The 27,934-nt window shown below is 39.6% G+C and overlaps 1 long non-coding RNA gene across 1 annotated transcript in view; it reads right to left on the reverse strand.

Annotated features, from left to right (window-relative positions):
* LOC122459369 overlaps positions 1-16,045 on the reverse strand; it is a 39,960-nt gene extending 23,915 nt beyond the window's left edge. The window contains exons 1-3 of the long non-coding RNA XR_006280008.1: positions 15,856-16,045; positions 14,062-14,172; positions 13,139-13,197 (exon numbers count right to left, since the gene is read on the reverse strand). This is a non-coding gene — a long non-coding RNA (uncharacterized LOC122459369). The remainder of the gene's footprint in view (positions 1-13,138; positions 13,198-14,061; positions 14,173-15,855) is intronic.
* Positions 16,046-27,934: the final 11,889 nt, after the last annotated feature.

The following is a 27,934-nucleotide window of genomic DNA, read 5'->3' on the forward strand; positions in this document are numbered from 1 at the left end:
TCTCCAGCAACCACACACCACACAACAAAAACACTAACCCAGGAACCTATCCTTGCAACAAAGCCCGATGCCAACTCTGTCCACATTTGTATTCAAGTGACACCATCATAGGACCTAATCACTTTAGCCATGCCATCAGGGGCTCGTTCACCTGCACATCTACCAGTCTGATATATGCCATCATGTGCCAGCAATGCCACTCTGCCATGTACATTGGCCAAACCAGGCAGTCTCTACGCAAAAGAATAAATGGACACAAATCTGACATCAGGAATCATAACATTCAAAAACAGGTAGGAGAACACTTCAACCTCTCTAGCCACTCAGTAAAAGACTTAAGGGTGGCAATTTTGCAATAGAAAAGCTTCAGAAACAGACTCCAGCGAGAGACTGCTGAACTTGAATTAATATGAAAACTAGATACCATTAACTTGGGTTTGAATAGAGACTGGGAGTGGCTGGGTCATTACACATATTGAATCTATTTCCCCATGTTAAGTATCCTCATATCTTCGTGTCAACTGTCTAAATGGACCATCTTGATTATCACTACAAAAGTTTTTTTCTCCTGCTGATAATAGCTCATCTTAGTTAATTAGCCTCTTACAGTTTGTATGGCAACTTCCACCTTCTCTGTATGTATGTATATATCTTCTTACTCTGTATTCCATTCTATGCATCTAATGAAGTGGACTGTAGCCCATGAAAGCTTATGCTCTAATAAATTTGTTAGTCTCTAAGGTGCCACAAGTACTCCTGTTCTTTTTGATAGAGCTAGACACGGGGGAGAGTTGTGAGCCAGATACCTAACCACTAGGCCATACTACCATTTAGCTCCGCCTGTCAATGCCCTACTTATGTTAATATCCAAAAAATACTTCTATATTAATTTTGTGTTTAAATGTACTGTGATTATAAATACAATATATTCAGATACTTTAAGTTGTATTACTTATGAGTGAGACACCCTGGCACCCCAATATTTGCTACTGTCATGTCATTATGTTTTGTACAAAGTATGCTTTGTGAGGTTTCATTCAAAAAGTCTTGATCTGCTAGACATTAATAGCTCATTTGATTATACACGCTATCATTGTATGTGAAGTTATGAAGTTTGGCTATGCATGTGTTACTGAAACATGCTGTGAGGTTGAAAACACCCACAAGCAGCCTTTCAGGTACAACAGTAAAAAGGCCAAACAATGTTAATGTCTCATTGAGGAAATGCACACAAGCACAAAGTTTACCCCAGGAACTGTGTACAATAGAAGCCTCTCAGAGATAGCACTACATAATAGGAACTGTTTGACACGGGTCACAGCAAAAGAGCTTTCCAGCAAGTGGGAAGAAGATATAAAAGAGGGAAAATGACATCGTGGGGGTACCTCATTCTCCCTACAACAATGCACCTAGAAACACCTGAGGAATAAAGACTGAACAGGAGGGAAGTGATGGTCCCAGGCTAAAAGGGATTTCTAACCTGTGTATGAAACCCTGGGAAACCCAAGATGGAAGCCAAGGCAGCTTATAGCTTAAGAATCTGCCAGCCTGTTTATCACTCAGGGTAAGAATTTGTTAATTCATGTCTTACCTATCTTGTATGTTAAGATCAGTTTGCGGTTTTGTTTATTTACAAGGTAATCTGCTTTAATCTGCTTGTTATCACTTAAAATCTCTCCTTTTGTAGTTAATAAACTTATTTTATGTTTTAATCCAAACCAGTGTAAGTTTGACTAAGGTGTCTGGGGGAAATCTCAGCTTGGTTATCACAAGTGTGCATGGTTCTTTGCACATTGAGGGAGAGGCAGACCCATAAGCTGGCCAGATTTGATCAGGGCAGAACAGTATTCCCCTGGGATCTTAGGCTAGGAGGCAGGTGGTTAGAGAGCCTGCATGTGACTGCAGCTGCGTGTGTCCCTACCTGCGTGAATGCTGGTGAAAGTGCAAGCTTGCAGAGCTTTGCAACTTGTCACAGCAGCACAGAGTGAGAGGGAGCCCAGGTTGGTGTGTCAGAGGGCTCAGTGATACTCCAGTTCCAGGTGGCACCCCAGGGACAAACTCTTCACAATGGGTTTTAAATTGCAATTGAAATTTAATAGTGAGAAGTGTAAGGTTATGCATTTAGGGATTAATAACAAGAATTTTAGTTATAAGATGGGGACGCAGCAATTAGAAGTAACGGAAGAGGAGAAGGACCTTGGAGTATTGGTTGATCATAGGATGACTATGAGCTGCCAATGTGATATGGCTGTGAAAAAAGCTAATGCGGTTTTGGGATGCATCAGGAGAGGCATTTCCAGTAGGGATAAGGAGGTTTTAGTACCGTTATACAAGGCACTGGTGAGACCTCACCTAGAATACTGTGTGCAGTTCTGGTCTCCCATGTTTAAAAAGGATGAATTCAAACTGGAGCAGGTACAGAGAAGGGCTACTAGGATGATCCGAGGAATGGAAAACTTGTCTTATGAAAGGAGACTTAAGGAGCTTGGCTTGTTTAGCCTAACTAAAAGAAGGTTGAGGGGAGATATGATTGCTCTCTATAAATATATCAGAGGGATAAATATAGGAGAGGGAGAGGAATTATTTCAGCTCAGCACCAATGTGGACACAAGAACAAATGGGTATAAACTGGCCACCAGGAAGTTTAGACTTGAAATCAGATGAAGGTTTTTAACCATCAGAGGAGTGAAGTTTTGGAATAACCTTCCAAGGGAAGCAGTGGGGGGCAAAAGATCTATCTGGTTTTAAGATTCTACTCGATAAGTTTATGGAGGAGATGGTATGATGGGATAATGGGATTTTGGTAAGTAATTGATCTTTAAATATTCAGGGTAAATAGGCCAAATCCCCTGAGATGGGATATTAGATGGATGGGATCTGAGTTACTATAGAAAATTCTTTCCTGGGTATCTGGCTGGTGAATCTTGCCCATGTGCTCAGGGTTTGGCTGATTGCCATGTTTGGGGTCGGGAGGGAGTTTTCCTCCAGGGCAGATTGGAGAGGCCCTGGAGGTTTTTTTGCCTTCCTCTGTAGCATGGGGCATGGTTGACTGGAGGGAGGCTTCTCTGCTCCTTGAAGTTTTGAACCATGATTTGAGGACTTCAATAGCTCAGACATGGGTGAGGTTTTTCATAGGAGTGGTGGGTGACATTCTGTGGCCTGCGCTGTGCAGGAGGTCGGACTAGATGATCAGAGTGGTCCCTTCTGACCTTAGTATCTATGAATCTATGAATCAGTACGTAGCTCATGGGTGTACCCCAGGAAATAATTTGACCAAATGTAAGACAAGGTGATGCCAAAGTCCCACTGTTATCTATATACTAATGGAACAAGGAACAACTTATTGACTTGTATAAAACCTTCTGCCTTTGCAGGTAGATGCCTTAAATATAGAAAAATTTAGAGCCAGATCCATTAAATAAGCCACCCAAAAATGCTGGTACTCCCTGCACCTGTGCTATGCCCTGCATAGATGGGCTCAAAGCAAAGAAGAGTGGTTGGGATTTCTCATCTAACTATATTCCATGGCATGCAGGATTTTAAAGATCGTCCTACAGAGGAAAGATGGTATAAATGATGGCTGGGGTGCTAGCCTGGAATAGGGGAGACCCAAGTTTAAGTCCTTGCTCTGCCAAATAGTAGTGTCCCTGTCAATTTTATAATCACACAGTATCCTGGCCCACTTTTTGAAACTTGCTGAAGACTGGTCACCTGAAAGAGCTTCCAGCCAACAGAGCAGGTGAAACTGACAGAAGGCTGGCTGAGTATATTTGTATCTCAAGGACCTCACTTTAGCAATCTATCACCTGTTGATACCTTCCTTCGACCATCTAGTGATAACTCCCTCTCCTTTGCATCAGCCATAACCCACATATAGAGTCAAACTCAGAGGATAGCAGGGAAGGGATTACTTGTCTAAGGAGAAAGTACCTTTTTCCTCTTGCTGCCCATGCACCGCTCTGGTACACTCAAACGGTTCCCTGTGCATTCTGATACACATACCCTGCATAAAATATGCTGTTTCTTCCTGTATTTCCCCCACCCATTTTCTTAGACTAGTTTGAGGAGGTGGATGACTAGGGGATTCACCTAAATGAAGTTTCTTATGGGACAATGACTGACTGAAAATCCCACCTGTTAAGATTAAAACCCGATCAAGCTTGCAGTTGTTAAATGGCCTTCATTTGAATTAATGAGGAAGTTATGTGAGAAAAGCCTCACTTCATTTATTAGTTAGAGGTAGGTGATGAGAGATTTCTTTAATGATTTTCATACTAATTTTCATACTCATTTCTAAGTATTCAACTACTTAAACTATCTCACATTGTTAGAGTCAACATAAGCAGCTTTTTTTGTTGAACGATCACAGGTATTTGATTCTAGCTTCTCTGATCTTTGAAACAACTGAATATTACTATAACATTTCCCTTAAAAGCACTCTGTGAAAGACAGGCAGATCAGAATAAATAATGACAATAGGATTGCAGTTTATGCTATAGAACAAATAAAACAGAGCAAATGTGTTTGGTGCTCATGATTGTTTACTCAGCATTTATTAGACTGTGTACCAGTTAAACATTATATAGAAAACCTGTTGTACAAGGATTCAAATGACTAATAAAAGGATCTTATTTTCTTTAATTTAAGTTACAGCTATAAGGTTTCAAAGCTGTTTCTTTATGGCTGTGAGTAGTGAGGCATCTAGCAAAACACCAGCGCTTCACAACAACCTGGGGTTTGATGCCCTTGATCCATGTTGAGAGCATATTGCCAAGTTCCTCAAAGTATTTCCATTTTTCTACAAGGATCACTTAAGTCGTTGCTGCACTGGAATTGAGCCAATGGCTCTTTTTACATCTGGTGATTCCTTCGAAGAGTTGGGACATCTAAGTGATGACAAAGGATGTATTGGTGGAAGTGCACAGTTGAGTATTACCAGCGTATCAGCACTGGACAATTAGCCATGTCAAAGGCTGCAGAAAGGTCTGAGTATCAACAGGCAGGTTTGTTTATTTTCCAAAGCCAAAAGCTGCTTGTCCATCAGTGCCACTGAGGTTATTTCTGTGCGGTTTCCTGATCTGAAACCTGATTGTGATTAATCTAAGACACTAACAAAGGACAGTCTGTAGTCCGTACTTGGTGTTCCCACCCCCACCTCAAAATGTTCTAAGATATTTCCTTCTTCTGGGTCTCAAGGTGTACTTGACTTGTGTTGACTGTGGGTGAGATCATGGCACTACTGAAGTCACTTCAGAGTTTTGTCATTGACCTCAATGGCAGATCTCTCTCTCTCTCTCTGCGCCTCTCATTGTTTTGGAATTAGTGGTCAATGGGCCACTGGAGCCATACATTGCATCTGGGATATACAGTGAGAGTGATGCATCAGCTCCCCTTATGGAAAGTTCTGATCCAGGGTGAAATTATACCATCTCCTGTAGCAAATCAGTATTTCAAAGGGAAAATTATTAAGTTTCTCCTCTGAGCACATATGAGTTTATCCCAGATAGAAATTCATAATACTACTAACTCCAAGCACTGAAAAAAATCACAAGTCAGGCAACCTAAAATCATATTTGTTTTAAAAAAATATGTTTTTGCTTTGTCTTCTGAGCCTTTAGGGTGCACTCTTCATGTCTTCAAGCTTTTATCCAACCATGAGTTAGAAGTATATTTTTTAAAAAACAAAAACTGAGATTCTCATGGAATCTGAGGCTTTAAGAAAAAAGATACCTAATATCATCAGGCTAGCAATAAGTCATGAGTTGACAACTGAGTTTATCATTTTCAAAATGAAAACATCTTTGTGGTTAGGGACAGTCTTCTGCCTGAGAACGGTCTTACATTTTACAAAAATCCCTGAGTTGTCATCTGCACACACTTTTTTTTAAATCAACAATGAGGATTTTCTTGCACAATTTTCTGAGCAAGCTCTTGCAGCTGCTTCTAACCTTTCTATGAAGTGACTTTAGTATCTATTTCCCCACAGGTTTAAGTATAATATAGTATACTCTTTTTAGCTAAAGACAGATTAAGATTAGCACTGTCTCCCAGTTTGAGATTCCCTCTTTTCAGCAGTAGTTTTCCTTACGGTAACTACTTATTGAATCAAATAAAGTTATCAACATTCTGTGTCATCCTGACTTCAGGAAGCTGAACTATAGAGATTTTTCTGGACTCAAGGCATCTTACTTCTACCCACTGCAATGTAGGCAATACCAAGTATTCAAAAAATCTTTACCCTAGAAATACATGTTTAAAATTCAGTTGACTGGCAAATTTTGATCCGTGCAAAAGAAAACAAACTCTTTCTAAAGCCTTTTGGTATTCATGGGTTTCTGAAAACTGAGTTTCCCAGTCTAACATGCCCTTGCTATGATGCTAAAAGTTCAGTTACTTCAATCCTATTGCATTTAAGGCATTTTTTCTTTAAGTAAAACATCTGGAAATAAATTGAGTCTTTAGAAAGCAATGTGAGTCTGCTATTTCAGAGATACCCACTCTTTGCCAAGCTACTTAATATCTCTACGTTCTATTACGTAGCACCTGTGGCAAATCATCAATAGCAGTGTGTGCTCCAGAGTGAATTACAGATTCTGCTGGCATTACACAGATATTATCTTCACTTCCCAAAGCAGTGACTCTAAATATCAAATGCTATATAGCAAATTGATCATATTCCTCTCATTCATGTTAGCTCCCTCCAAGTATTTATATACAATTACTGCATTTAAGCAGTGTATGGAGTACTAATAAAAATTATAGTCTGAATGCTATTAAAATTGCCCAATCATTTCCATTCTAAGTTCCTCACAGACTAAAGCTTCCCCTACTGGACTAAAATGTCTAGGCCTCATCTGTGTCAACAGGTAAATTGTTTTGGAAAGTTTCAGGGGAAAACCGTTCTGAGTTTCAAGTGTAAGAAATAGATGTTCTTAATTAAGAATATTCTTATGACTTATCTTTTAAATAGTGCTAGCTCTTAAAATGGCTGACTAAAAGCTGAAATATTGCAAGGAAAGATAGGGGGAAGGCCTTATGAGGTGAATTGCTATTGAGCGTTCCCATGAATACTGCTTTTTCACTTGACTGAGTTGTGAGCCTTCAAAAAAAAAATAGTCTGCACATGTGCAGGGGGCTGCACAAGCATTGCCTTATTTTTCAAACATCTCTTGTAAACATGCATTGGGCCAAAGTTACCAGAGTCCACTGTCCAAAGTGTGGAGGGTGGAATGCACACTTTATGAAGCTTGCACTTAATATTGTAGGGGTCAATAGAGCCATACTTCATTCACTGAATACTTAAGTTGAGCATTGGAAAAAGGTATCTAGCAATAGTCTGCCAATATCAAGACAGTAGATTATCTAAATATTAGTAGGTAGTATATAAAACTTTAAAATAGTTCTTGTAAGGTCATGAACATATAGCAATCTTAATTCTAATTCCCAAAGGGGATGTTGTAGTCCCCCAGGATGAAAATGAATATTTTAGAGGAGATGAAACAGGAGAGCCAGGTACTGAAGTCAGACAAAGAGAAGAGATTTGGGTTTATATTTTGAGAACTTATGTTTAGTTATTACAATAGTGTCTAATGGCTATTTAGTGAGAGGGATTAGTCTAGATCAAGATAAACTAAGGTTAAGTGGCAGAACTGAAACTCATCAGCATGTAATGTTTTCCAAAAATCAGTGCAGTGTTGGGGACAGTTATACCATTTCTGTAGCCTGCTGAGTTTCCGTATGAACCAGGTTAGTACAGACAACACTTCACAGAGAGAGCATACTTAAATACACAGATGACCACTGAAAAGCACCATCAAGTATTATTACTCATTAAGTTACTTAAGGGTAACTATTAAAGCTAAGAAAAGACAATGTGGAAGAATCATTCATATGGGGTTCGTTAGTCAAACTCTCAAACCTCACTAAAAATGTAGATGTGATTTAGCTCAAAGGATGGGTGAAGTTTTGGGAGCCTTCTGATGTATAATACATCTGTTTTACTAGCACAGTAGCAATATATTGTTGCCATTTAACCATGATCCATTAGAGCATTTTTAACACAATGTTCCATCTTAAATCCAAAACCCTTTAACTTATCAAGATGCTGAAATATTTTCCTCACATCCACCCTTAAATCTAAATATTGGCATAACATTTAAAATAGGAGAAACTTCCATATCAGGTGGTGTAAGGTGCCTAGCACCAGAGAGAACCATTCTTGGCTGGCCATTAAGTACTGTAGTTTGCTTTTAACTACACTGATACCAGAAACCATCAGCAGAGAGGAATTGTCTGAGCAAAAACTCAATCACACATACAAGGGTATATGGATCATCTTATTCTATGCTCATCAACAATAGCTATTCTCTAGGTTTCATCCAGCTGAACTTACTTGGATGACATCAAGTAAGAACAATTGATTTCAGTTAACTGAATAATAATCTTAAAAGTATCTTGCTTTAAGATAGTCTTATGAACTATAAAACTATACATTGCACTTATATACGCAGCGATGAAGATTCCAGATATATCTAAGGTAATACTGATTTCTGGGTGACCAACTTGAGACACTCACTGCTGGAGCCACCTAGTAGTCAGGCCGGGGCATCTCCTTTCTGGACAACCCCTGCTGACAGCCACTCCAACCCTACAGTGGCCTGCTCCTTCCTCAGCCCTCTAGCCAGGTTGTTCATTTGTGTCTGTCCATTTAGGGGTATATAAAGAGTCCAGAGAGTAGCCCTCTTAAGCAAGGGGCTCTGGGCTTCCCCTTGGATCAGCGTCTCATGGTCCAGATCCTTCTGTCTTCAGGGACTCCTCAACTGGATTCCCCATACCAGGGGGAGACTTTTGGTACCCACAAGGGATTGGTAGAGGAATCCCAGTCCATCCTCTCCACCAAGTTGCAATTTAGGACCCAGTGGTAAGAAGCTAAGTCCTGCATCCCAAAATGCCATACTGCTGCTTCCCTGGATCACTTCCTACCAGCCCCCTCTCTTCCCAACAGATAAAGCGAAGTTTACACATAACTGAACTAAGTCACAAAACATTCAGAGAGTGTCAAGTCCATCTTCATGGGCTTGACCAAATCACTATCGCCAGGCCTCAAGCAGCAAGAACTCCAGGAATACAGGTCCCGTCGCTTCCACTGTGTGCCTCTTACTGAGCTGCTCTACTCTGCTCCCCTTTAAGCTCCTCCTCCAGCTCATGCATGTTGGTGAGGCAGAGCCCCCTGGCCCAGAGCAGGTCTTTAACCTCATCCTTTCCAGTGTGGGGTTTGTACATCCTAGAACAGGCTTGACATTTCATCTAGTACTGAGACATCCAAAACCACTAGTTATGTTAGAAAATGTAAGCCATATCTACTTCATGCATATAGACTTTACACTCCTTACTCTTTTTACATTGTATCAGTCACTCTAGTAACAGGTTTTAAAAAAATTCAAAATATATACCATTTATGGGGAAATATAGGAGCAAAATATAGGACATATCACACACTTTTACTAGCGAAGTAAAATATTCCAGGAGACAAAGTTTCTAACTTGGACGCAGGGTGTTTAGCTTTACCCAAATATTGATTTAGGCTCTTGTCCTATGTGCCTTTTTGCTAGATCAAAAGTAGGATATGGACATCTGATTAAGGTAGTCAAAAGATCATTTACATGGCAGAATCAAATTTAATATATTCTGTAACTAATTTTAAACTGAGTAAAAAAAGCACAAAAAGTAGCATTCCAATGCTAGATATTGCCATGATAAGCATCAGATATGACAGGGAATCTGGCCTTTATACACAGTAAAATTAAGACTTTCCTTGCGTCTTCAAGGCCTAAACACAACACTTTATATCAGGAGTGGCCAAACTGTGGCTTACAAGCCACATGTGGCTCTTTTACTGTTAAAATCTGCCCCCCCCCATTCTCCGCTTACCAGACTGGGGGAGGTGGGGGAAGAGCTTGGGACCTCTGCCTTGCAGCGGGATGTGAGGTAGTGGCTTCTGCCCAGTGGGGAGGGAGGTCTTGGAGCTTCAGCCCCGTGGGGTGCACCTGCTGGGGCTTGGGGCTTCAGCAGGAGCACAGCTGAAGCCCCAAGCACTGTCAGGAGCCTCCTGAGAGGCTGAAGCCCTGAGTCCCAGCCCCAAGTAGGTGTGCCCCAGATCTCAAACTTCTGAAGATTGTTGTATGCGGATCAGAGGGCCAGTAAGTTTGGCTACCCCTGCCTTATATCATAAATATGATATTTTTGGAATATGTTTTTAAAATTGTGTCCATTCCAATAAACTGTCACAGAGCCAATAATGTCCAGTTCTAATGTCTCGATTGTTTTATGACTTGGCACGTAGAAACTTCAGAAGAGATAGGTGTCTTAATGCCTTAAGTGTTTTGACCAAAACTATGACTATAAAAGTTATGATTTTATTTCATTTATCCAGGTTTCTCTATACTTGGACCTGTGCTGTATGCAGCTCTTGTTTTCTTACTACAGTTTATTACAGAGTATAATCTTCTGTAGTCACTATCTCTCAATCTTCTTTATCAGTTTGCCCTTCTCTCTTTCTTATAAGTAGAGAATAGCTTTGTCTTTTTATTATTTTCCATTTTTAAAGCTTTAAAAGTTGTGATTATACTAGCCTGTCTATCTAAATGCACTTTTACAGGGTTCTCTGAAAATGTCTTCTGTGTCCTGGGTGATATTATCTCTAGCTATTGCTAGAGAAGCATCAGTTCTGTCAGACAAAAACATATACTAGATTGTCACTTGTCTTAGCTCTGGTATCTCTGAGGAGTATTTTGGATGATATTGACATTTATTTCAGGGGTTCACTATGATCATCTTTAACGGGTTCATATATAACCGAGTTACTCAATCATCTCCCTCCTTTTTCAATTGAATTCTCTTGTAAATCAGGTTATTTGGTTGGCTAAATGCTTTACCTCTTTTTCTGATACCTTGTCTGCATTGTCCTCTCTGTAGTGTTTGTACACAGTTCTGACAAAATGAAGCTGTTTTCAATTCTGCTATATTTCTCCCCAATTATATTTTCATACAAAACAAATTGGAAACGTACTGATAATGGATGGAAACTATCTTAATAAATCCCCTGTGCTGTAAGATATAGCATTGCTAGGCTCTTTTGTTATATAGTAAGTAGATTCAACCATTCAAAATAAATGTTAGACATTAAAGGGATGTTATTTAACACAGTGAATAATTAAAATATCCATTTCTCATACAGATGTTAGCACTGCTCATATATTTTGCCTTCTTCTGTATTGCCATATTCTCTTGCTTAATGGAGAATCTTCTGTGAAAGATAGTAAACACACAAGTAACTGAATGCAAAAATGTGCAACAATTCTTTGTACGCAAGGCCTGTCCAACATCCATTAAAGTCAATGGAAAGAGGCATGTTGGTTTCAGTGAGCATTTGATCAATCCTTTGTATAGCATCTTCCACCGAAGGATTTCAATGTTCTTTAAAAAACTTCCAGCTTAGCCTCACAACACTCCTGTGAGGTACCATAGATAAGTGCTATGCCTATTTTGCAGATGGGCAAACTGAGGGACAGAAAGTTTTGGGGGCCAATTTATCACTTCTATATTTATTTTTCCCAGATAAGGGACTGAAAAGTCCCTAAGGGCTGTCTGGCAGAATTTCTGTTGGTGAGGAGGCTTTCAGCTTTTGCCTCCTTGTGGAAGTGACCGCAAGTCTAACGCCTGAAACCATAGCTCTCCTAAGATCTATGTAGATCAGGACATTGTGCCACTATATAGCCTCCTAGCTCCACCTCCTCAATGAGCCATACTCCTATCAAGTATCTGTTGCACAAACCACCAAACTGCATTAAATTAGCCTAGAAATCCCTTCAGGGAAGGATGAGGTCATGGAAAGCAGCTTTCATGCACCATCCACTGAACCTGATCTTATGGCACAGCCAAGGACTGGACTGAGATCAGAGAAAGGATGAGCATGCCACAGGATTGGCTCACCATCTCTATACCCCTCACCCCTCAAGTCTCAGGGAAGAGCAGCATGTGGCCATATGTGACTTGCCCAAGACCCCACAGGAAATACTCAGCAAAGCCAAGGAATAAAGCAAGGTCTCAAGCTAAGAGTTCAATCAAATATGGGTGTCTAAATGCCATCAGTTGCATCAGCACTTATAAGCACTTGCAAATTTGGAATCTGCTTCTAAAGCTTTCCTCCATATTAAATGTTCTGGAGTTAGTTTTTGTGGAACTATTCATGAAATAGGAACTGCTTATATTTCTGCATCAGAGCAAGAGGATCATCCTTCTAGGTACCTCCTCCTTCCACTTCAGTCTAGGGCCAGCCTAGTGGCTTGTAGCCAAGTCTAGGATTCTGGCAACCTAGGAGCTGACTTTCCAGGAAAATACAAGAAATCTGCATCCCACCTCTGTTCTAAGAGATTTCAAATATTACTTATAGATATTCCCCCAACAGACTGCTTTTCTGAATATATGCAGCAAGTCTGTCCCAGACTTGTATTTTTAGCTTAAATGCTTGTTTGCATTATTTGACTAAGCATAAATTGTGTTCTTGACTACATAACATTTAAAATAAATTCAGTCTTAGGGAGTTCTGAAGAGTTATTAAGGTGTTAAAATTATATTTATCTCTTCTCCCTCTGATTTTATGAAACAGACTTATGCAAAGGGCAGTATTTCAAGATGTCAAATTTTAGTTTGAGTGAAAATGCAATGATTTGACAAGAAAGCAATATCTTTATTAGTGTTTTTATTATTATTTTTTTTCCTTTTCTTATTTCCTGTCAACCTTTGAAAAGAACAAAAACATTATGCCTCAGCAACTTCTAATTATATGAGATCCTACAATGCACTGTGTCACCAATTCTTAAGACAATACAATTCATTCAACTTTCCTCCTTAAAGCTCATTTCCTTTGTAAAGTATACTATTAATAATTATCCATTTCATTCATTTGTATATGTCTAAAATAACCAAGGTATTTTAAGTGTTTAAAGTTAGGCACTACTAGTAATACAAATAGGTCCAATAGATTAAAATTGCTGAATGAAAGAGGCAGCTGAAAAATTCTGAAATTTCAGTGAATATGTTGAAATGTCAGTTTTTTGACAAAAATGGATAAACTCACCTTTTTTGCTGAAGCACTCACTAGCTCTCACTGACTTCAAAGGGTGCTTCTTAGCATTTCTGAAAACCAAGACACTTATTTAGGCTCCTAAATAGGGATTTAGAATCTCTTAAAGTGTAGGCAATCAGTAATAGTTAAAAGTTGTTTCCATATTGGATTTTTTTCCCCACTTCATGTGTTCTGCAAGAAATTGTGCCACAGAGTATTTTCTCTATCCAAAACTTTAAATAATGAGTATTCCCATTCACAATACTACTTAAACAAGTTACAATACCACTCAGATGAACAATATTAGATACATGCTTTGAGCTGCTAAAGAATTTTTCAGTGACCCATTTTCCCCCCCAATATTTCTGATTAATCAAAACTGAAACTGTTGGCAGGAAAGGATCAGTTTCAATTAATTGCTTGACTTGAAAAAAAGAATTCAAAACTAATTTCAAGATTGTTAAAATGGGGCATTTTGACACTTTCTAAGCAAAAGAGAGTTTCAAAATTTGAGCTAATTATATATTTTGTTTTAAATTGGTCAAATTTAAATGAAACATTTAATATCATTAAAATAAAACATTTTGATTGACCCAAACAAAAAATAAAATCTGTGTATTGATTTGCAAACTTTCTGAGATACTGAATTTTCATCCTGATTCGAGATGGGAATTTTTCTTTTGAAAGCTCAAATACTTTTCTAGTATGAGAAAAATATTTCCCACCCAATTCTACATTTACATAAGTGTTTGCATGAACAGGTCCTTACATTGTAAACATCCCAGGAATGGAAAGTCAATGGGACTTAGGTTCCTCAGTAACTTGATCACTTTATTTTATATTTTTAAGCTCTGATCTTTTTATGCCTGTAAAGTGGTACTCTCAGCTTTGGCAGTATATAAACAACAAACCAAATAGCTTTATCACTATCTTACCTTGGTCATGTCAGCAAATACATGTGTGTTCATTTTATGGTCCTGTTGCAATCTTTCTCCTCATGCTTTATTTTCTCACGTAACTTTTTTAGTTACCTCAGCCTGTTATAGCTAAAATAGACAGAATTTGAGAGCAATACTGTGTAGTATACAACAACATGGAAAAAGGCTAATGTAGTGCCCATCTTTAAAAAAGGGAAGAAGGAGGATCCTGGGAACTACAGGCCGGTCAGCCTCACCTCAGTCCCTGGAAAAATCATGGAGCAGGTCCTCAAAGAATCAATCCTGAAGCACTTAGAGGAGAGGAAAGTGATCAGGAACAGTCAGCATGGATTCACCAAGGGAAGGTCATGCCTGACTAATCTAATCGCCTTTTATGATGAGATTACTGGTTCTGTGGATGAAGGGAAAGCAGTGGATGTATTGTTTCTTGACTTTAGCAAAGCTTTTGACACGGTCTCCCACAGCATTCTTGTCAGCAAGTTAAGGAAGTATGGGCTGGATGAATGCACTATAAGGTGGGTAGAAAGCTGGCTAGATTGTCGGGCTCAACGGGTAGTGATCAATGGCTCCATGTCTAGTTGGCAGCCGGTGTCAAGTGGAGTGCCCCAGGGGTCGGTCCTGGGGCCCGTTTTGTTCAATATCTTCATAAATGATCTGGAGGATGGTGTGGATTGCACTCTCAGCAAATTTGCGGATGATACTAAACTGGGAGGAGTGGTAGATACGCTGGAGGGGAGGGATAGGATACAGAAGGACCTAGACAAATTGGAGGATTGGGCCAAAAGAAATCTAATGAGGTTCAATAAGGATAAATGCAGGGTCCTGCACTTAGGATGGAAGAATCCAATGCACCGCTACAGACTAGGGACCGAATGGCTCGGCAGCAGTTCTGCGGAAAAGGACCTAGGGGTGACAGTGGACGAGAAGCTGGATATGAGTCAGCAGTGTGCCCTTGTTGCCAAGAAGGCCAATGGCATTTTGGGTTGTATAAGTAGGGGCATAGCGAGCAGATCGAGGGACGTGATCGTTCCCCTCTATTCGACACTGGTGAGGCCTCATCTGGAGTACTGTGTCCAGTTTTGGGCCCCACACTACAGGAAGGATGTGGATAAATTGGAAAGAGTACAACGAAGGGCAACGAAAATGATTAGGGGTCTAGAGCACATGACTTATGAGGAGAGGCTGAGGGAGCTGGGATTGTTTAGTCTGGAGAAGAGAAGAATGAGGGGGGATTTGATAGCTGCTTTCAACTACCTGAAAGGGGGTTTCAAAGAGGATGGCTCTAGACTGTTCTCAATGGTAGCAGATGACAGAACGAGGAGTAATGGTCTCAAGTTGCAATGGGGGAGGTTTAGATTGGATATTAGGAAAAACTTTTTCACTAAGAGGGTGGTGAAACACTGGAATGCGTTACCTAGGGAGGTGGTAGAATCTCCTTCCTTAGAGGTTTTTAAGGTCAGGCTTGACAAAGCCCTAGCTGGGATGATTTAACTGGGACTTGGTCCTGCTTTGAGCAGGGGGTTGGACTAGATGACCTTCTGGGGTCCCTTCCAACCCTGATATTCTATGATTCTATGATTCTATGAACATGTCAGGAATATTTATTCTAAATGGATTTTTATGTGACTATTGAGATATTCAAGACAGACAATGTTGACCATGAAGAAAAAATGCAGCACCAGAATTATGAAGACATTGGAAATGTAAGATGTCAAAACCTTTGATTGATCAGGTATGTCCTTGAGATTCATTATATTTCTAAATATATTTGAAGATTCTGAAAGTCATTACCTGGGTCTTGAAGGCATAACAGCTGTTACCTGGAAAATAGCAATAAAAACATTGTATTTCTCATCTTTAATTACAGAACAGAATAAATATTGATTAACTTGGGCTATATGAATGTATAGCCCCTCGACAGCCAACCTCCTTTAATGTGATCAGTTTCAAGTATATCTGCCAAATCAAACTGTAAGAATCCTAGCCTGATTCTGCGTCCATCACAACCACATCAGAGATGTTTACAGTTTAAATCACAAACCACAGGACCCGCCTATTCAAGGAATGGAAGGATCTGTGGTTATAAATTTGTTTTAGACAGAAGGCTGAAAATTGAGAAGCACACGTAATTTGTTCTATCCAGAATGGTTGAGAAATGCGCACCTTCACTGAGAGCAAAGTCATGTTAGAAAGATAGCAGTACTGTTAATAATTAATTTCACTCTATTGTGTCTGGTATCCTGGCTATGATACCACAATATCCAGTCGGAAACTGTCATATCTCCCAATGTGCAGTAATCCAGTTGAGATGCATTGTGCCTTGCTGTGGTACTGCCCAACATTATAAAATTAAAGCAGGAAATACTGTCAGAAACACCCACCTCATTTAATGTAATTAAATCTAATTTGGAGGTGAGAGAGTAAGTCTAAAGCACTGGCCCAAAGTTGGAAAATCTATATAGTGCAATCCCCATGTTAGGAGTTCGTAAATCATGTTTGATAACCATTCTTTCCCCCTGAACTTGCATCCAATTTTTTTTTATTTAAACTCAATTCAGAAGGAACCATTTCACATTTTCAAATTATGGGATACTGTGACTCAATCCTGCTGAAACAACCATATAGTGAAAGCAGTTGAAATTTTCTATTTATATGGCTCAGTTTTCTTGATTTGGTACATCGAAGTTTGGGTAAGCTCTCTCTCTATGGAAGAAATACTATCTAACCAAGGTACTTGGAATAATTCTCAGCTCTTATATAGTGTTTTTCAGCAGTAGATCTCAAAGCGCTTCACAAATATAATGTCAATATAATTAGCCCCGTTTTTATAAGTCAGGAAATTGAGGCAAAGAGAGGTTAAGTGACTGGTTCAAGGTTACCCATAGGCCAGTGGCAGAGCCACGAACAGAACCCAAGTATTCCGAGTCCCTCACAGAGCCCTATTCACTAAGCCCCGCTCTCTCATTTGCCCCTCCTCTTACTGTAGTAGCTCAGTGCCTCAGAATCTTTCAAAAATGTATCCTTCAACATCCTGGCTAAGTAGGGAAGTACTATCATCCCCATTCTACAGATGTGGAATTGAGGGACACAAACTAAGCTCAAGGTCACAGAGGAAGTCTCTGGCAGAGCAGGAAACTGAGCCTTGGTTTCCTAAGTTCCAGAAAATAACCACTGAATTATCTGGTCCCTTGGTGCAGGTGTCTACCATGCTCATCTCATACATTAACTCAGTCTCTGCTGGACTCCATTGTGCTAGTGTAACCCACACACCTTCTGGGTGTGGTGTTCTGTCCCATCTAGTGGCAGAGACCACTGAGAGAGACAGAGAGAGACTGAGACTGACTGCTCTACAGCCAGAGCTAACAGGAAGTTGTTTTTTAGCTCATGCACCAAGGTCGCGAGGTCCCTGATTTGATCCTGCCGGCCGATGACTGGGGTCTGTTGGCGTTACACTAGCCTCCTACCTAAACTTTTGCCTCTGAACAAAAAAGTGTCAGAGGCCATTTGTTCTGCAGATGTTTTTAAAATGGGAGCTTTTAAAATGTATTTTTGATACCTGTTACAGCAATATACAAATTTATCTAAAGTGAAGACTGGAGAAAGGCCATAATGAATTATTCACCAGTTCTCAGTGTGTAGGACCTGAGCCTGCACCACTGAATTCAGTGACAGCTTTGCCATTGCCTTCACTGGGTGCAGGATCAAACTTTTAATGGATAATGTTTTGAAATGATCTGAGGCCTGGTCTCTGATAGTTTCCTTAAATTGCACCTGCAAAATTTGCTCCACAACATAATTAAGGTTTCAGCCACAAAATTTAGAACAAGAGCTCTTATACCTCAGAATATGGAAGTTTGGACCCATGGATTTGGCTTAGAACAGTATAGTGATGGAGGGCTGTGCAATTTGATTTCCAGATCTCCCTCCCCATGTCTAAATTTCATGATAGTTAGAATATAGGATTTTAGTTCAGGCTTAACTAACAGAAATTGGCTGAATGTTGCTTTGTAGTCATTTCCCCTGGGGCAGTGTTGATTTTACCAATCACTAGTCTGTCTATGGCCTCTTGAAATTCCTGAGTGTTCTGTATGGCTCTTGGTGTTTGCAGATAGATCAAAGACTGTCTGCTTGGTCCCCCTTCCTCTTCAATGTACTTCTGTAAAGGGTGGATACTTGGTTTCAATGTGCTTACAAGGTTTCCAATGGCTAATTTCAGTAGCCAGAAATAGTATTCCTTGAAGAGATTTCTGCTTTACAGAGCATACTCTCAGCTTTCACCAGGTTCCTACCGCTCTCTAAGCAGCTTCTAGACAAGGCTTTTCTCTTTCTCTACAGTGCTTCAAAATGGAGGCCTTACACTTCAAAATCAGGTTTCAGAGTAGCAGCCGTGTTAGTCTGTATTCACAAAAAGAAAAGGAGTACTTGTGGCACCTTAGAGACTAACAAATTTATTTGAGCATAAGCTTTCGTGAGCTACAGCTCACTTCATCGGATGCATTTGGTGGAAAATACAGTGGGGAGATTTTGGAGTCTGTTTTTGAAGTTTTTTTGTTGAAGGATAGCCACCCTCAGGTCTGTAATCGAGTGACCAGAGAGATTCAAGTGTTCTCCGACTGGTTTTTGAATGTTATAATTCTTGACGTCTGACTTGTGTCCATTTATTCTTTTATGTAGAGACTGTCCAGTTTGACCAATGTCCATGGCAGAGGGGCATTGCTGGCACATGATGTCATATCACATTGGTAGATGCGCAGGTGAACGAGCCTCTGATAGTGTGGCTGATGTGATTAGGCCCTACGATGGTGTCCCCTGAATAGATGTGGGCAGAGTTGGCAACAGGCTTTGTTGCAAGGATAGGTTCCTGGGTTAGTGGTTCTGTTGTGTGGTGGCTAGTGAGTATCTCCAACGAGAGACTGCTGAATTGGAATTAATTTGCAAACTGGATACAATTAACTTAGGCTTGAATAGAGACTGGGAATGGATAAGTCATTACACAAAGTAAAACTATTTCCCCATGTTATTTCTTCCCCCCACCCCACCCCCACTGTTCCTCAGATGTTCTTGTTAACTGCTGGAAATGGCCTACCTTGCTTGTCACCATAAAAGGTTTTCCTCCCCCCCCCACTGCTGGTGATGGCTCATCTTAAAGTGATCACTCTCCTTACAATGTGTATGATAAAACCCATTGTTTCATGTTCTCTGTGTGTGTATATAAATTTCCCCACTGTATTTTCCACCAAATGCATCTGATGAAGTGAGCTGTAGCTCACGAAAGCTTATGCTCAAATAAATGTGTTAGTCTCTAAGGTGCCACAAGTACTCCTACTTCAAAATCAGCCAGTCTTGCCTTTTAAGGTTGACTGACCAATCAACACACAGAAATCAACAAGATTAGGTGATGGGTGAATCTCGGATCCATATATCTCTTATCCTAGTAATTCTGCATGCAATTAAATAGAGTCCTGTGCAGATCAATTAGTATTTGTCACATTTCTACCTTTGATCCATTGTATAATTATTTTATGAGTTTTAGTTCAAACTTCACGAACTGTTAGTGTCAATGATTTGCATATTTATTTCTCTACAATATTAGGGTAGGATAAGGAATGTCTAAATAGTTTATTTAACAGCAAGGTACTTAAATACATTATTTCTTTTGAAATTATTATACTGTGCTGGCACTGTGGGTGGATGGCAAAGTATAGTCATACAGTTTAATTTCAGACAATGGTATGACGGTTAAAAATGTTCATGATATAAGGAACTGATTTAGGATTGTTCTCTTATAGTTTGTAGATAAGATGCTTGTAACTAATTGACTGATACTTTTCTTCACTTTTGTTTGGACAATTTAACAAACAAGTTCTCTTAACTGTCACATTTAATATATTTTATTATAGGCCCTGGAATTTATATTGCAAATGCAAAAAAGTTGCTGTACACAGCATGGGAAAATTAAAATATGCTATGCTATTCAGATGGCTGTAAGTTGCTATTGTAACATACTGTGGTTTAGATTCATTTTTAGTATCTATTTTTAAATAAAGGAAATTAAGCTGGTTAACTGTGGCCCTCCCCTAGAGTCAAGCAAGCACATACAACATACTTGTGTACATTGTACTCTGGTTATGAACACAAATGTTAATTACCCTAACCCAAACATTACACTCTTTAGGCAGACTTTTAGGACTTGATCCTGCAAGCTGCTGAGCACCTTTAACTTCAAATGAGGTCAGTGGGGATTAAGGCTTCTCAGACCCACACAGGTGCATGCAGCACCTTGAAGGATTGACGCCATACTTAATAAAGATGAAGGACCTATCAAGCTGTCTGTATACAAGCAATATTCCTGCTGATCTTAGCAGGCATGCCATCTGCACATGTAGTTTAGGAGGAGTAAGGCCAGTGGAAATTGGTCCCCCATGTGGACAGATTGGGGAAAGTCCAGAGAAAAGCCACAAAAATGGCTAAAGGTCTAGAAAGCACGATGTATGAGGAAAGATTAAAAACATTTGGTTTCTTTAGACTGGAGAAGAGAAGACAGAGGGAACATAACAGTTTTCAAGTACATAAAAAGTTGTTACATGGAGGAGGGAGAAAAATTATTCAGCTTAACCTCTGAGGATAGGATGAGAAGCAATGGGCTTAAATTGCAGCAAGGAAGGTGTAGATTGGACATTAGGAAAAACATCCTGTCAGGGTAGTTAAGCACTGGAATAAATTGACTAGGAGGTTGTGGAATCTCCATCACTGGAGATTTTTAAGAGCAGGACAGACAAATACCTGTCAGGGATGGTCTTTCGTCCTGGTATGAGTGCAGGAGACTGGACTAGATGACATTTCAAGGTCCCTTCCAGTCCTATGATTCTATGAACTAAGTGGCACCTATTTTTAGTTAACTTGCCTGTATGTTGCAATAAGCCTGAAATCAATGATCTGTTTCTCAGTAGGCCCAGTAAGATAAAGAATTACTCTCTCATTTATATGTTACTCTAAAGCGTTATTCCCATCTTCTCTGTAAGTAAGTGGAAGACATATTGGGTGTTTGATTTAACTGTGTAGCAAGCATGCTGGTGTTGGAACTTTGGGTTTATAATTTTATAATTGGGTTTATAATTTTTTTGAGGGGGGAGGAGGATATTTGTTCAAAAACTTGCTTTGATGTTGGGTTATTATTCCTGCCAACCATTGCTTAACTGAAAGTGTTTTATTTAACAAAATAGTAGCCTTATTGAAAGAATGCATTTAAAAACAGTTCTGGGGTTACTGCAATGTCAGAATTATTTGAAATTTACTTTGAAATGTGTTTTCTAAGATCTTGTTCTGATCTTCTTTAAGTTAATTTCTTTTCCCTCATCAAGAACACTTATATCTCTTTACTTTTAGAGCATTTGTGCACAGAGGGTTCTCACAAAATTTCCTTGATAGTAGCCATATGGAAGCTATAAAGTCCCTAGAAAAATGTATCTTTCCTATGTTTAAAGGGAATGTGATATTCTTATTCTAATATAAAGATTTATATCATTATTGGACACTAACCACACTCCTTTAAAATGAGAATAAGATAATGGTTTGTGATACTGTTGCTCGAAATGGTCTGCACTTCTGAAGTTTAGCTTCAATAAAAATATGTCGAGCTTTGAGAGAGTCTGCAGCAGTGTTTTGCAATCTATATAATGTTGTCACATTTACAAGCAACTACCATGGGAAAAATTGTTCTTTTTATGACTACTGTCTCTATTTCAAATGTTTCCCCTGATGAAAGAATCTCACATACAGTACAGAATTAGGAAGTAGTGTATCTTCTGCAAGAACCATATTCCTAAGTGGAATACATGTCCAAGCTTATTTCACTTTCCTAAAACTCCTAAATGTGTTTTGCTTGTTACATTCCATTTGTTACTCTATTTTTTTTTGTCCTCCCATTTCTGGCCCACTCTTATCCTGTCCTGTGATATGGGACAAATCCTGGCCAATGCACCACCCTCTTTACATAGCCACTACAAGAACAGCCTTCAAGATGCCTCACTTCTTCTGGTGGATAGTGGATCTGTGGCCATCAAAAGTGGCTTAAAGACTCCTATGCCACCAACTCTGGAGTTGTGCCAAACATAGCTCAGCTGCATAAGATAATCTGGACCCAAGTCTCTATCTTTTTTCTTTTTAGAGGAATAATATGTAAACTAATCACTAGGTTTGAAAACAAGTTTGATCCTTTTCTCCTCCAAGAAGTGGGACCCTAAAGATTCTCCCTGCTACTACCACCACACACGTTGAATGAGTAAGTTAATGTTTGTGTGTCTCTTCCCCCTCCCCCCCCACACACACAAAATTTGCTTTCTACAAACCTGTAGGCTAACCTTGTGTAAAGTGGGATGATCATGGTCGGCATGAATGAGTTTGTATTCAGTGGGACAGTGAAAAATTGTCCCACAGCTCCTGATGAAAAAGCTAAAAGATAGGTCTATTCACACAAATGAAAGCTTCTTCCCAAAACCACGTATGAAGAAAGAGGTCTACATTGACTGTGACAAGTAAATTTAATTAGGTTTGAACTTGATTAGACTCAGTTGTAAGTAAAAAGTTTAGATTTTTGAATTTTTAGGGAGGGGGAGAAAAGGCAGAAAAATCTGACATTTTCAATGTTATGTATTATCTTTTTGCTTGTTAGAGCTCAAACTGGAAATCAGATATATTGAACATTTGTTAATTGGGCTTTGTGGGAAATGATTTAAGATTTTTGAAAACTTTTTTTGTCCCAAATCAGGTTCAACATATGCAATTTCAAATTTTCATGAAGGGACAACCTCCCCTGCCCAAATCCATGAAGAACTTAAGAATGCCATATTGTGTCAGACCAATAGTCCATCTAGCCCAATATCCTGTCTTCTGAAAGTGGCAAATGCCAGATGCTTCAGAGGGAATTAACAGAACCAGGCAACTATTGCAGGATTCATCCCTTCTTGTCCACTCCCAGTGTCTGGCAGCTAGAGGGTTAGGACCCCCAGAGCATGATTATAGCTAATAGCCATTGATGGACTTATCCTCCAGGAACTTATTGAATTCTTTTTTAACCTGTCATACTTTTGGCCTTGTCAACATCCCATGACAACAAGTTCCACAGGTTGAGTGTATGTTGTTGGAAGAAATAAATACTTCCTTTTTTAAAAAAAATCTGCTGCCTAAACCAGTCACCTAAAACATTTTGTCTTGATAGTATTACAATATTTCATTCTGATTTTAACCTCTCTTTTTAAAATATTTGTGTTGTGTAAAAAATATTTAGTTGAAAATTTCCCAACTAGCTCTAGTTGTGAGTACAGTTTCTCACTGCTCACCAAGCCTGGCTTCTGATAATAACTAAACCATGGCTCTTCTGCGGGGCTGGATAGAAAAAGTAACACATATCACAGACCTTCAGGATATTTCTTTTAACTCTTGGCTGAGGCTGGCAGAGTTTAAACTCTTTTCAATAGGCAGAAAGGTGGAAACAAGTCCTTAGAGCCCATCTGAGCAGTAAATCTGGAGTGAAAGCTGGTGGCTATGGATTGTTAGGCTACTGGGAGATGGAACTGAGAGCTGTGCCTCCAAAGTGGGAGAAACTATAAAAAAAAGCATGTTTCCAGAAAGGAGGTGCTGGTGTTCTCTGTCTCTTAACCTGGGAGACTTCTGAACTACACCCTGGCTAGAGGAAAGAGAGACTACTATTTTGTTTGTTTTTTTCCCCCAAGTGGATCCTTAGTTGAATGAAGCAGCCTTGTGCTATTTGTGGTTACTTTAACTGAATGGAAACTAGCTGCCCTACATTTCCTTTGTTTTACTTGAACTACTAGTACTTCTTTCCCTTATCCCATCATCTGGGGTTGGGTTGTCATGCAAGCATCTCCATCTGTCCAAGGCACATTAAGATCACCTGCTTACCACCATCTCTGATGCAATCCATCTATTGCTTCCTTTCCTTGGGATCTCTTTCCTACCAACCTCTTCTGCAATGCATCTTCACCAGGTCCTCTTCATTCATCCTCTGTACATATCTGAACAAGCACTTCCTAGATTTTGCCAGCTACATCAGACTTACTTGCATCCCATTGATTTTACTTTGAAAGCTCTTTGTGTCAGTCTTTTTATAGCACAAAGACCTCTTATCTCGTACTCCCATAGGCATTGAATCTGTCTCTTTTCCACCCAGGGTTGAGCCATAGAGCAGACAGCATTGGAGGCTGCACCACTGTTCTGTACAGCTGGGCTTTCAGTCTGAGTGGTACATGCTTGCATACACAACACCTGAGTTGTTCCACACTTTTCCAGCACTCCCTGGTCTGAACTGTATCTTACATTCAAACTCACTATCTTCTGTAATCCAGCTGCCAAGGTACTTGAACTGGTCTGCCTGGTTTAGTCATAGTCCATTAATCTCTATGTCAAATTTCCCTGGGGCACCTCTACTGACCCACTCTCAGTTTTAGTCATTTTCATCTCATGTCTGCTTAGCTGATCATACCACTGGTTACCATTTCCCCCTAGGTATTTTTTGATGACACCTTTATTTATATGTGTTCTGCATATCACAGTGCCTCCCCTTTTTCCCATTGGGATCTTCCTGCTGACATAGTCCATCAATATGATAAACCAACAGTGGACTTATCCTGATGCATGACCCCTGATGCAGTCTGCCTTCCACTTCAGAAGGACTCACCATCCCAAAACATGTTCAGTATTAGGTGCTCTATATAGGGCATTCGCTATAGTTATTAAATCCTCAGACACTCCATATTTCCTCAGCACTGATGTGAGAATCCTTCTGTCCACTTTTACTTGAACCTCTAGCCAAAAGAGCTGCCCTGTGATGGATATATTTTCCTCTGGTGGAACCTGCAAGTTTTTTTCCTCCTTTTTGGGACCCAACTTAAAAGGACTGCTATCCCAAACTCCAAAGGTAACAGGTGGTCCTGTTACTTTCATGCCATGAGCTCTCTCTAAAGGAAGATGTGGGACTTACCGACTAAAGTATACCTTGCTGAGTAAATCCTTACATAATCAGTAAATAGCAAAATTCTTTAGTGGTAATAATAGCTAATCACTTATGACACAGTGGCCTTACACAGGCAAATCTAGGATCTTGCTGAAATATTTTTATCAAGATATTTCTCTTTCCTGTGACTAAATTGTTATGTCATAAACTAATTATTGAACGGCTGAGCTAATTTGACAGTCTCTTCTCAAAAGAAAATACTGTGGGTTGACAGATTTGGCATGGGAAGACTAAGAATTATCTGAGCCTACTAAGAATAATATAAAAAGCAAATTGAAAGTGTTTTAAAGACAACAGTGAATGGCTCTAACATATTGCTGGTATCTATATGCCCTCATGCACATGCCATCTTTTCAATATTGCTATTTAAATATTTAAACATTTTTCTCTGATGCTGATTAGCTCTGTGGAAATGCTTCGGTTGATAGTGCTTTTTTCAGCTTGAAGATTCCTTTGTAAAGATTTCCAGTATTCTTCTCTCTTGCTTGCATGCTCTTTTGAAAGACAATATGGCTCCAACCTCAGCAAAGCACTTACACAATTGGTGCCTTTAAGCAAGTCACATTGAAGTTGCTGGATTTTTCCAGTTTTGCTTTCAGCAGTTCACTGCTGAAGTCAATGGGAGTTAGGTATGCATGACCAAGGACAGAACTGAGCTAAATTTTATTCTTTAAAAAAAATTTCTTCAAGAAAAATTGCAAACTACTCCATTTGCATTATATCTTTAGTGTAAAGGGCTTTCTGGGGCTCAGAGGAGTAAACAGTAAGGGTAATGTAAGTTTGACAAAGGGACGCATGAAAGGATGCAGAACAGCATTCATACCTTAACCAAAGCTATGCTAGTCTTTTGAAGCACGCTTATCACCTATCTGGTTGCTTCTACAAAACATAGTAGGGCCCATGAGAGAGACCTCTTCCTCATCATTCCAATCTCCCTTATATGTTCTGGCTTTCTGTAAACAAACCAGCCACATTATTTATGGTTCACTAGAACTAAATACCAGCATACACCTTTAATTTAAAAAGCAAACAAAAAACCTTGTATCACAGGATTATGAAAAGTGAGGTAAAGATTGAAGGAATAGCCGTGGGCATACGTATTAAAAGAGAAGATACCTTAAGTTTTAGATGTTGAGCATATGAGAACTACACATTAGTTAAGACAGGTTTTACCACCACAAAACCAATTTTTCTATCTTACTTTAACTCACTCAGCTAGCCTCTACCTACACTGCAGCACTTGATCAATTTTCTCTCTTTTGTCCCTCATACATTCTTACTACAGTATTTTGAGCACTGGCTGTATGCCATAATAATGGACACTTCACTGTGGTCTGACAAGAAAAGCCAGATTTGTCAGCAGACTATAAAGCACATGGTGAGAAAAATTATCAGTTCTTCGCTACACAGAGTACATTCAAGGTAACAGGCAAAAGTTGCCTTTTGTTTGCTGGCAGAATGCAATTTGTCACTTTCCTGTGTGGAGCCACTTTATTACAGTTATTAAGAAACATTGCATGAGATCTAGAAGTTGTAAAGATGATGAAATGAGCTGGTGCTACAAAAGTCAGCTGTACTGCTAGAGACATTCAGAGTCCAAAAATACCCATCTTTTGTGTTTGTGAGGGCCCTTTATATGCATACATGGATTGAAGAAGAGATATTGGTGATATTAGTGTGCTGGAAATTTAGTGAAATACTTAGTTTACATGATCCTATAAAATAATTACAGGTTTCATAGTAGCAGCCGTGTTAGTCTGTATTCGCAAAAAGAAAAGGAGTACTTGTGGCACCTTAGAGACTAATGAATTTATTAGAGCATAAGCTTTCGTGAGCTACAGCTCACTTCATCGGATGCATCCGATGAAGTGAGCTGTAGCTCACGAAAGCTTATGCTCTAATAAATTTGTTAGTCTCTAAGGTGCCACAAGTACTCCTTTTCTTTTTATAAAATAATTGTAAGCTCCTATTTTTACTTTAGATACTAAGATGCTCATAAGGGTCTAGATGGACTGTTTGACTGCTTGCCTTGCATATTTAGGATGTATTCTCTGACAATGCACTTCCAATGACTGAGAAGAACTGCCACTATCATCAAGACAGAAACCAATGAATCTAAATACATCTCTATGTCATTTGGCAGATATCTCCAGCAAATTGGATATGAAGACTTGCAGGAAAAGAAATAATTTCAGATATTTGCTGCTGGTTTCATTCCAACTTATAGAGGCAATATTTTTCCCCCAAAGGCTTTGCCTTGTTTCTTGACACATGACTACCGAAAATAAAAGTCTGATCACACTGGGTGGCTTAGGTTGCACAAGGAGAAAACGCAGATGGTTGCATTTATCCACTATTGTTTTGAATAGTTTTTATACCATCACCTTTCTCTAACTACTTGCATTGACTCTGTCTCTGACTATTTGCTGTTAATTATTTGGCCTGTTTGATCACCTACATCCCATAGGACTAGATTCACAGAAAGACTTAGGAGTTAAGCCCATCAAGGCCCAAGCACTCTGCTACCCAGTGGAATTCGCAGCCCAAAGTTGGGTGCCCAGGCACCCCATACACTGCATGGGGAGAGTTAGGCACTAAGAAAGCCATCAAGTTGAATGCAGACCCACCAAAGCTAGTCAGGAGTGAAATACAGAGGAAAGGGGAGGCGCTTACAGCCCAGATTCACAATGGTGCTTAGGAGCCTAATTCCCATTGATCTGGACCTTAGGTACCTGACTGACAGCCTGGAGGGAGGCACCTCCCTCCACCCAAGATTCTCAGCTATGAGCCCTCTCCTGGAGTTAGTCACTTAAACCAGGTCAGTCCTTTCTTGCCCTT

Source organism: Dermochelys coriacea, chromosome 3 (genome assembly GCF_009764565.3).
Source record: "Dermochelys coriacea isolate rDerCor1 chromosome 3, rDerCor1.pri.v4, whole genome shotgun sequence".
Classification (NCBI taxonomy): domain Eukaryota; kingdom Metazoa; phylum Chordata; order Testudines; family Dermochelyidae; genus Dermochelys; species Dermochelys coriacea.